The sequence below is a fragment of the Somniosus microcephalus genome, chromosome 7 (assembly GCF_052327205.1).
Source record: "Somniosus microcephalus isolate GS21.2 chromosome 7, FLI_Smic_1.0, whole genome shotgun sequence".
NCBI classification, from domain to species: Eukaryota; Metazoa; Chordata; class Chondrichthyes; order Squaliformes; family Somniosidae; genus Somniosus; species Somniosus microcephalus.
The window spans coordinates 97,241,741-97,253,157 of NC_140993.1; positions in this window are offsets into that span (position 1 = coordinate 97,241,741).

An 11,417-nucleotide genomic window follows, 5' to 3' on the forward strand; every position below is an offset into this window, starting at 1 on the left:
AAGACAACACCTCTGATAGTGCATCACTGCCTCAGTACTGGAATGTCAGCTTAGATTTCTTTGTGCTCAAGTCTCTGGATTGGGACTGGAATCGACAACCTTCTGACTCAGAGGCAAGAAGGCTACCATTGAGCCACAGTTGACACCTGTAAAAAAATATCCAGGATATTTGTGGTTTTAAACTAGATTTCCCTATACCAGTTACAATTCTAAATGTACTTTTCAAACAGATTTTTTTAAAACATGCACGACACTAGGGAGCTGCATACAATGAAATACATAGGTACTAGAATATCAGAGACACTATGTAGCACCTTGAAAATAATAGAGTCATAGAGTCATAGAGTCATAGAGTTTTACAGCACAGAAAGAGGCCCTTCGGCCCATCGTGTCTGCGCCGCCCATCCATCCCTGTCCAGTCTAATCCCATTTTCCAGCATTTGGTCCATAGCCTTGTATGCAATGGCATTTCAAGTGCTCATCCAAATGCTTCTTGAATGTTGTGAGGGTTCCTGCCTCTACCACCCTTTCAGGCAGTGAGTTCCAGATTCCAACCACCCTCTGGGTGAAAAAGTTCCTCCTCAAATCCCCTCTAAATCTCCTGCCCCTTACCCTGAATCTATGCCCCCTTGTTATTGACCCCCCTACTAAGGGGAAAAGTTCCTCTTTATCTACCCTATCTATGCCCCTCATCATTTTGTACACCTCAATCAGGTCCCCCCTCAGCCTTCTTTGCTCCAAGGAAAACAACCCCAGCCTGTTTAGTCTTTCTTCATAGCTGAGGCGCTCCATCCCAGGTAACATCCTGGTGAATCTTCTCTGCACCCTCTCCAAAGCAATCACATCCTTCCTATAGTGAGGTGACCAGAACTGCACACAGTACTCCAGCTGTGGCCTCACCAGCGTTTTGTACAGCTCCATCATAACCTCCCTGCTCTTATATTCTATGCCTCGGCTAATGAAGGCAAGTATCCCATATGCCTTTTTAACCACCTTATCTACCTGTTCCGCTGCCTTCAGGGATCTATGTACATGTACACCAAGGTCCCTCTGACCCTCTGTACTTCCTAGGGTCCTACCACTCATTGTGTATTCCCTTGCCTTATTTGTCCGTCCAAAATGCATCACCTCGCACTTTTCAGGGTTAAATTCCATTTGCCACTTTTCCGCCCATCTGACCAACCCGTTTATATCGTCCTGTAGCCTGAGGCTTTCCTCCTCGCAATTTACCACCCCACCAATTTTCGTGTCATCTGCGAACTTACTGATCATACCTTTTACATTCTCATCCAAATCATTTATGTAGATCACAAACAACAAGGGACCCAGCACCGATCCCTGAGGTACCCCACTGGACACAGGCTTCCAGTCACAAAAGCAACCTTCAACCATCACCCTCTGCCTCCTGCCACTCAGCCAGTTTAGGATCCAACGCGCCAAGGCACCCTGGATCCCATGGGCTCTTACCTTCTTGACCAGTCTCCTATGCGGGACTTTGTCAAAAGCTTTACTGAAGTCCATGTAAACCACATCCACAGCATTTCCCTCATCCACCCCCCTAGTCACCCCCTCGAAAAATTCAATCAGATTTGTCAGACATGATTTACCCTTGACAAAGCCATGCTGACTATCCCCGATTAATCCTTGCCTCTCCAAGTGGAGACTAATTTTATCCCTCAGAATTTTTTCCAATAATTTCCCTACCACAGATGTTAGGCTCACTGGCCTGTAATTCCCTGGTTTATCCCTGCTACCCTTCTTGTATAATGGTACTACATTAGCTGTTCTCCAGTCCTCTGGTACATCCCCTGTGGCCAGAGAGGTTCTGAAAATTTGTGTCAGACCTTTACAGGAACATGTTGGCGTTGTACTCTCTCTATTTCCCTTCTGAAAGTCTCCCACTGTTTTGATGTGGATTTTCCTATAAGTAGCTGCTCCCATTCCACTTTGGCCAGATCCTGCCTTATCATATTAAAATCGGCCTTCCCCCAATTTAGAACCCTTATTTCCAGGCCGTCTCTGTCTTTTTCCATGACCACCTTAAATCTCACCGAATTATGGTCACTGTCGCCAAAATGCTCTCCTACTGACACTTCCACCACTTGCCCGGCTACATTCCCCAGAATTAGGCCCAGTATCGCCCCCTCTCTTGTAGGACTTTCTACACGTTGGCTCAAAAAGCTCTCCTGGATGCACTTTAAGAATTCTGCACCCTCTAAACCTTTCACACTCTGACTATCCCAATTAACAACTGACAATGACAGTAAAATGCTTGTTGCAATTGTTTGACTGTTGGAATACTCCAAATCCCATAAAACTATAAGTAGCAAACATAAGTGGGGTACTTTTGACTTAACCCGCCTGGCGGGAAACTGAAGGGATTGGACTGGCCAGCCGTTTTACACTCCACCCGATTTTACTTTCCATTGAAATCAGTTTCTTGGGCGGGGAAGTTTAAAATAACCCCCAAGGACTTTGCCGTTCCACTTGTCGCACCAGGAATGAAAGCAATATTTCAGCTAAAGCAAAGGAATCCATCCCTCCCCACCACAAATGCAGAACAAATAGGAGATTTCAAAGGAACAATTAACAGAAAATGTTTTTCAAATTTTATGTCTTGCAGAACAGCTGCTATCCCAGTAAAGATAGAATTTAGATATGTGGAGCATTTGGGGGCGATTTTTGTTTCCGTTGTATAAAGGTGGGCAGCGCGTCTGCTCTGCCTGCCCGAGGGGAGCCCCAATCAGTTTCTGTGGTCAGGCCCTATTGAAATTGAATTGGCAAGCTACCAGTTCTAATCCCACTCTTTATAGGGTGTTCACCATTTGGGATGGTGAGAAATCCAGTGGGGCAGCACTGCTTAAAGACAGCCTGCAGATGCAGTTTTCAAAGATGGTCAGTGGAGAGCTAGTTATTGAAGCAGCAGGTGGCAGTATGTCATCCAGCATCCCCTTGACTCTCCAATGCATCTGTGGAGATGTTGACTGAGCAGCAGGAAGGAGGTCTTCTTATCCTCCGATGGGCAACAGGCGCCCATCAAATCAGCCAGCATCAATGGATAGAGTTGATTGCTAATGGCATTGGCCTGCTCATTGTTCTCAGGACCTGACTGCAGTGCAGAAAGAAATTTAACCATCTGACCAGTCTGCCAAGGCAAGGCTCCCCTTCACATCTCTCTTACTCTGGAGTACTACCCTCCATCCCAGGTCCTACATTCTGGCACTGTTGAAGAGGGCAGAGATGCAGATTTCAGGGGACCTGCATTTTAAAAAAAAGATGCTTTCTGTGTACTACCAATTGCTGAATGCACTGGACTGCCTGCTAGTTAGCTTCCACAACTTGGAGGCGTTCACTGCCAACCTGCTTGGGGTTCTTGCACATGGCATTGACATGCCACCTCAATGGAAACTACAGCTGGGCCCGCCTTTCAGGAGTCTATGGCACCAGTAGTAGTATCTCTTAGGGATGCTCATACTGGGGCCATGAAGTCTCTGGGCTTCACCATCTCCACCTTTGACAGACTGGGAGACAAAATGGATAGGAGCTTCAATAGGTAAGATAGCACTTGGGGCTCACACCAGGGTCATAATTAGTTTGTAGGCATTTGTGTAAGCCAGTAAAATGATAAATGTTTTTGAAATCTTTTACAGGAACAGAGAGTGTTCCTGTAGTAGCTCGTGACCCTGCAATGTTAATTGACAAGAATATTGCTTTTGGTCTTTGGGCACATGCAGCTTATTCAATGTTGGAAGGACTGGGACAGATGTTGAACAGACTGGGACAGATGCTGAACATGGCTGTTAATGCAGAGGAGCAGAGAATGTTGTGATGAAGTTTTCTTCAATGAGCTGCTGCTGAGGAGCACTCCCACCTCCTCACCATCCTTTATGTCATTAGTGTCATCTCTCTCACCATAATGAAGGTACTCATCAAATGGTGGCTCCATGTGTCGGCCCTGTTGCAGAGCAAAATTTTATACAACATATGCCAACCACACTTTAGGGTTTGTATTGCAAAAAGCCCCAGACCTGTCCAGGCAGCAGAATCATTACTTGAGGACTCCAATGGCCTGCTCGATGAGGGCTCTAGTTGAACCATGGATCTGTTTGAAGCATAGTTTGAGCAAGTGCTCATTCCTGGGAGGAATCATGAGCCAAGTGTGCCTGTCCACAACCATCCATTTCTCTTTTGCTGTGCAGGGAAAAAAGTGGAGAGATGGAGCCATTGGCGCAATATAAAAGTGTAATTGCAGCTGACAAGAAAGCAGCAGAGATCTACATGATGCACTGCTGATGATCACACACAAGTTGGAGAGGATGCCATTGAGATTCAAAAGGTAGTGGGGTCATCAGAAGTTGCCTGCTGGATAACATGGGTGCAGTCAAAGGCTTCCTGATCTTGGGGGGCACCTGCAATTTATGTGAACGCCAGAGCCCTATCCAGTTGCTTCCAGTTTTCCATGGGGAAAGTGTTGAAAGTATTTGCTGTAGCAAACATGGAGCCAAAATTTGTGGTGGATAATAACGGCGTTCACCAATATTATCCCTTTGAAACTGACCGCAACTTCAGGATGTAGTGCATGCGCACCTAAACGCGGAAATCCTGAAGTTGCGGTCAGTCATCCACTGCTCCAACACCGGCTGCACTGTACCACCACCAACCCCCCACCATCCCACATAACCGGCAATCAGTGTAATCAGTGAAACTGATGAAAACTTGGGCTTTTCTGCAGTAATATCGCTGTTAAATACCTCATTAATTGTTAAGCCTTGTTAGATTAGGCGTAACTGGGGTTTTAACAGTGTATTGACTGCTAAACGAATGTTAAGACCCTGAAAAAACTCATTTTAATTTTGTGGAGTGTCAAATTTCACCATTATAATAAAAATTACAATTTTCAAGCAACTTCTAAAAAAAATTATTTCCCCATGTGAGAGCCCCAATCTTTGTTTTGCTCTGTGACATTTTTAAAAAGTCTGGATAAAAGCAGCTTCTCATTTCCTGGTTCCCTGGCTGTGAGAATTCTGCAATGTATTGGCTGCTTAGTCAGCAACATTGCACTAGGGGATTCCCACTACACTGCACTGAAAACACTTGAACTTTGTAAAAGGCAAACTTCTTGCCACAGAGATCGTGAATTCTCTGTGTGGGCAGCTTTCTTCGGGGCCAATGGCGAATGCCTTTGCTTCGCTGCCGATCGCAAATTCAGGGCCATGGTATTAATTTTTAAAAATTCATTCTTGAGATGTGGGCGTCGCTGGCAAGGCCAACATTTATTGCCCATCCCTAATTGCCCTCGAGAAAGTGGTGGTGAGCTGCCTTCTTGAACCGCTGCAGTCCGTGTGGTGAAGGTACAGTGACTTGGGGCTGGATTTTATCAATGGGGGCACATTGGGGGCGGTACTGCTGGTTGTCTGGTTTCAGTCCAGCCCCCAATGACGTCCGGCCAACCCACGCTATTTTCCCTTGATTGACCTTGTTAAGCCCGCCCTGCGGGCTTAGCAGGCCAATTAAGGGAAGGCCAGTGACAGAGGACGTCAGCGTATGATGTTTCATCTGTCAAAAATTTTTGACAAATGAATTGTCATCGTTTGACAGCTTTGAGAAGCTGTCAAACACTGACAATCTCTATTCGTTGGTGAGTCCTTGTACTCAAGACTCATCAAACCTCTTTTCTGAGCAAAAATCAGATGACTCCTGCATCGGAGAATGCAGCAGCCATTCTGTCATCTCTGCCGTGGAGATGAGGCACCTCCGGATCCCCAAGGGTTGAAGCCTGCAGGAAGAAACAAAGGTAAGTAAGCTTTTTCTAACACTTTCCACTCACCTCCCATATTTACCTCTCCACACTTGCACCCATCACGCACCTCCACAGCGCACTTTGCAGCCCCTCTCACTCCTGCAGACCCACTGCTCGCCTCACTGACCCTGGCGGGGTTTCCCGATGTCGGGAAGCCCGCACTCGTGTTGGTAAAATGGGGATAAGCCTCTTAACTGCCTGTTAATTACCTGTTAACAGGCAGTTAAGTGACTGTAATCCCCTTCCCACCTCGAGGAGACGGGTCCCTGTGCGAGTCGGGGACCCGCCTCCCGGGAAGATGGCACAGAGGCAGGTTGGGAGCGGGTTTGGTACCTGCTCCCAGTTTCTGCCATTTTCCCGGCAGTCCCACCTCCAAACCCGCCTCCCCAGGGTTGGCAAAATTCCCCCCATGGTAGCGGTTTGGTACAACTGAGTGGCTTGCTAGGCCATTTCAGAGGGCAGTTAAGAGTCAAGCACATTGCTGTGGGTCTGGAGTCACATGTAGGCCAGACCAGGTAAGGATGGCAGATTTCCTTCTCTAAAGGACATTAGTGAACCAGATGGGTTTGATAATCAGCAGGTTATCATCTGCTTAATGCAGACTCACTGATGTTCCTGATTCACCTGTGGCAGCTTGGAAAGGAGGCAAAGAAGTTGAGGGCTGCAGTGACCTTCACTGCAGCAGGCAGTGCAATGGTACCTGTGGCAGCTGGTAATGACTCTTGTTGCAGGAGATAACACAACTCTGTGATAGCCTCCTTAGAGAAGCTCAGCCTTCTTATGCACTGCTCCTCAGGTATGCTGGCCTATATACTGTACTGGGAGGGTAAGGATTCCTGCAAGGCCTCCTCTCAGTTGCAGCTCTGTTTGCTTCTTCCTCCTGTTGCTGCTCCTCTTCCTCTAACCAGAGTGGAATTGCCAAAAGGATTCCTATGAGGAAAAAAGCGCATTGCCAAAAATCTACTAAAGAGTTCAGAACATTGTACAGCCACTACAAGCACTGTAACCTAGTTGAAGTAGCAAACAACACCAATGTAAAACAAGCAAAATATCTTGCAGGTGTTTATCCCTTTAAATATTGCTGGCAATGGCCACCTACCAACTTATATCGCCCATGGTTTGTGGGTTGGTAAAGGAACTGCTGTTATCAATGTGGGTGGAGATGAAATGGCATCAGGGTCCTAACTGTGTCATTTGACTCCATATTTGGGCATAAATGGAGCAGTAGAGACACAAAAATCATCCCCTTTGACTTTTGCAAAGGAATTTTCTTCGAAACTTCTAATCCATGGACATTGCAGAATGACATCTAAGGTGGGGGAGGGGGAATGGCATTTTCTTTCAGCGCCAGCAATTCCTTTACAGTCATTACAAGTTGAAAAATAAGGATTTGCTATCAGAGCAAGCACACCACTTTTGCTTTATCTTTGTCCCACAAGCAATCTAGAGACAGGAAAATGAATAAAGTAGGGGTTCAATGAGAACCCTCTGTCTATCAGAAGTTAGGTAATACATAGATCAGCTATAAAGCTTTCCCTTTCCAAATTCAGAGCAAATTACATTAGTACTACAGGTAGACTACCTTTTATCCGAACTTCCGAAAACCGAAACCCTCTAAAAACCGAAGTTTTTTTCGTTCAGCGTAAGTCGTGCGCACGACATGACCAGAGTGGCGCACGACCCCCCGCGGACCCCCCCGCGGACCCCCGCCGACCCCCCCGCCGACCCGACCCCCGCCGACCCCCCCGCGGACCCCCCCGTGGACCCCTGCCGATCCCGACCCCCGCCGACCCCCCCGCGGACCCCCGCTGACCCCGACCCCCGCCGACTTACGCTGAGCAGAGGGTCAGCGTAAGTCGTGCGCACGACCCCCCGCCGACCCCCCCGCGGACCCCTGCCGACCCCGACCCCCGCCGACCCCCCCGCGGACCCCCCCGACCCCGACCCCCGCTGACCCCCCCGCGGACCCCCGCCGACCCCGACCCCCGCCGACCCCCCCGCGGACCCCCGCCGACCAACCCCCGACAAATTTCCCAGTCTTATAAAATACCTTTTGAAATCCGAAATTTTCCGAAAACCGAAACACGGCTGGTCCCGAGGTTTTCGGATAAAGGATAGTCTACCTGTATAAAGCCAAGACCATGGGTTACAAAAGTTGAAATAAGAACAGACAGATCTACTCCTAATTCTTATGTTCTTATGTAACACCACCCCTGCCAGAGTACGCTGGGTTGGGGGTGGGCACTTAAATTGCATGGGGGTAGTGGGCACCTGCACCACTACAGATACATCTTCGGCATCTGCCTGTCCAAAGCTGCTGGGACATCCAACATCCCTTCACTGTCTGCAGGGCAGGGAGATAAGTACATAAGAAATAGGAGCAGGAGTAGGCCAATTGGCCCCTCGAGCCTGCTCCACCATTCAATAAGATCATGGCTGATCTGATCCTAACCTCAAATCTTCTATCACTCTCCATCGACCCGAACCCATGTGATCTCCCGGGAGAGGCGAAAAACCAGATAAAAAACCCAATGGCCAATTTGGGAGAAAAAATCTGGGAAATTCCTCTCCGACCCATCTAGGCAATCGAAACTCTTCCAGGAGATCACTCTGTCCCTATATTTTCTACAGTACTTACCTTCTGTAAAGGCGATCTCCACCCCAGCCAGGAACAGGAATAAAACCATCTCCTGAAATCTAACACAGAATTAGAACACAAGAAGTAGGAGCAGAACCAGGCTACACGGCCCCTGGGCCCACTCCACTACCCACAGGGCCATGACCATTCCGAACCTAGACTCATGTCCAATTTCCTGCCCGCTCCCCGTAACCCTTAATTCCCTTTACTTCTAGGAAACTATCTATTTCTGTTTTAAATGTATTTAATGATGTAGCTTCCACAGCTTTCTGGGGCAGCAAATTCCACAAACCCACCACCCTCTGAGTGAAGAAGTTTCTCCTCATCTCAGTTTTGAAAGAGCAGCCCCTTATTCTAAGATTATGCCCCCTAGTTCTAGTTTCACCCATCATTGGGAACATCCTCACCGCATCCACCCGATCAAGCCCCTTCACAATCTTATATGTTTCAGTAAGATTGCCTCTCATTCTTCTGAACTCCAATGAGTAGAGTCCCAATCTACTCAACCTCTCCTCATATGACCACCCCCTCATCCCCGGGATGTTCCAAGTGGCCTCCTTTTTAAGGGGAGGGGCAGAGTTTCAAAAGTTAAAAATGTCCTGTGAACTTTTCGTGGGTCCAGGCCAATTCTTTAACTTGGTTTTCGATGGTGGGGTCCACTTCTGCCCATCAACAGGCCAGTACGCATCATCTTCCGCCATGTGAGGCCAGGGCACCGCAACCTCTTGCGAAGTCAATGGAAATAAAAATCGGGAGAGATGTAAAGCACTGTCACCTGTTTTACAAAATTGCACAAAGTCAAGATCTACCTCTATGCTTTTAAAACCCAATTTTTTTCCAAATCCTTTCTGTGGAGAAATGGCCAAAAGATCCCAAAATGTGACTTGCTCATTCTGACTGACCATCCTTAAATCTTGCATCAATGCTTGATATTCCTCAAGGGTCTTTCTTTTAAAACTTGACTCCAAACTTGGATCCCAAAGCTTGTCATCTATAGTCAACAGTGTCTGCCTCCTCATCTTCCACCCTCACATCTCTCACCTTGTGCTCTGTGCCTCATTATGAATTACCCTGTGCATCCCTATCTATTCCCTTCCCCTGATCCACGTCTCTAGGCTGTTGCTTGGGAGGGTTATGGTCAATGATGGCTCAGGTGATGAACTGCTGGTGTATGAAGCAGAGGAGCTTCTGCTATTCACCTTCCTCCTCTGATTGCTGATAGATTCGCACATGTAGAAGAGGATAAGAAGAAGAGAGATCACAATAGGTTGCTGAGGATCCCGAGTTGAATGTGAGTTGCAGAGGAAGGATAGACATTAAGGTTTCATTATCCAGATCATGGTCACATTATGTGAGATGCAGCAACATGAGAAGGAAGAGAAATTGAATGTGAAGATAAATCAGCAATTGCATCTGCCCTCCAAATTCCCCTTCTCCCATGCGCTGCAAGGACCTCCAAGGCTTGCTCAAATGGATTGAAATAGTGAAGGTTACGGAGACCACCACCTGTGGCCGACCTCCCCCTGTGGTTACGGGCTGTTTCCTTCTTTAAAAAGAATGCAGATCATGTAAATGCCCAGTGGCTACCTTGAGATTGGGAGTTGTTCTACCAGGAACACAGTGAAAGGAAGGTGTTGAGAACTGACACTCTAGTGCATTCCTGAAAGACAGGTCTCAATGTATTTTACCTTGGCTGAACTGGTAAGGATATTGATTTCTTTTGCAGCACTGAGTACCCAGTTAAATAATTCTGGAGGTACCAGGACCAACTCCTTCCATTTTGTTTACACTTTGCCCTTTGATGGCCTCCTCCTCTCCAAAGCTAACATGGTCTCTCTCATCTCCTGAGAAGAACCTCTATAGAATGGTATGGAAATGTTGGGGCTCTGTGCCATGCTGTTGATGTTGATGTTGCACTGATCATTGTTTTGAGCCTTGGGGCTGCACTTCCTCCTCCCCTTCCTCCCAGGCTTTTGGCTCTTAAATCCAGCAGCAGCTTTTATTTCCCATGCCCCCTTTCAGTAATGAACTTCTCAATAGGAGATAGGAATACCACTGGGAGCCCACCCTTAATGTACAAAGTGTGTCAGTGCTGGAAAATGAAGTTCAGCAGACATATCTCCAGTGGGAAAATCATCATTATGAAACTCCCAGCTCTTTATGTTTCTATTTGCATTGACTTCAAAATCCTTATCTTGATTTACAAATGTCTCCATAGCCTCACTCCAACTCATCTCTGCAACCTCCTCCAGCCCTGTCTCTGCTTGCTCCTCCCTTCCAACTATGGCCTGCTATGATTTCTCATCTCCATGCACTTCACCGTCAGTGGCAGAGCCCTGCATTCTGAAATTCTTTCCCATATCCTTCTGTATTGCTACAACTCTCTACCCTCCTTCAGAAGTCTCCTAATTACAAACCATTTTTGACTTTGCCTTCAACACCACCCCCTTTTTATCCTACTCAGCCTTGGCTCAATGGTAGAACTCTTGCCTCTCAGTCAATGAACATCGTGGGTTCAAAGTCCCATTCCAGGACTTGAGCACAAAATCTCAGCTAGCACTCCAGTACAGTACTGAGGGAGTGCTGGACTGCAGGAAATGCTGCCTTTTGGATGAGATGTTAAACTAGGTCCTAACTGCCCTCTCAGGTGGACATAAAAAACCCCATGGCCCTATTCAAAGAGGAGTTCTCCTGGAATCCTGGAAAACATTTATCCCTCAATCAACATCACTAAAACAGTTTAATTGGTAATTTAACTTGACTGCAGTATGTGGGATCTTGCTGTGCACAAGTTGTCTGCCATCTTTCCCTACATTACAACAGTGACTACACTTCAAAATGACAATGATACAAATCTAGCAAGTAAATTAGAACATTAGAAAGCATGACAGCTGGAAAACCAATAGGGACATGAGAGAGGAAAGCAAGGGGGAAACATTTGGTTGTTTTGCGCTTCCCGTTAGGGCCTAAGATGGCGCT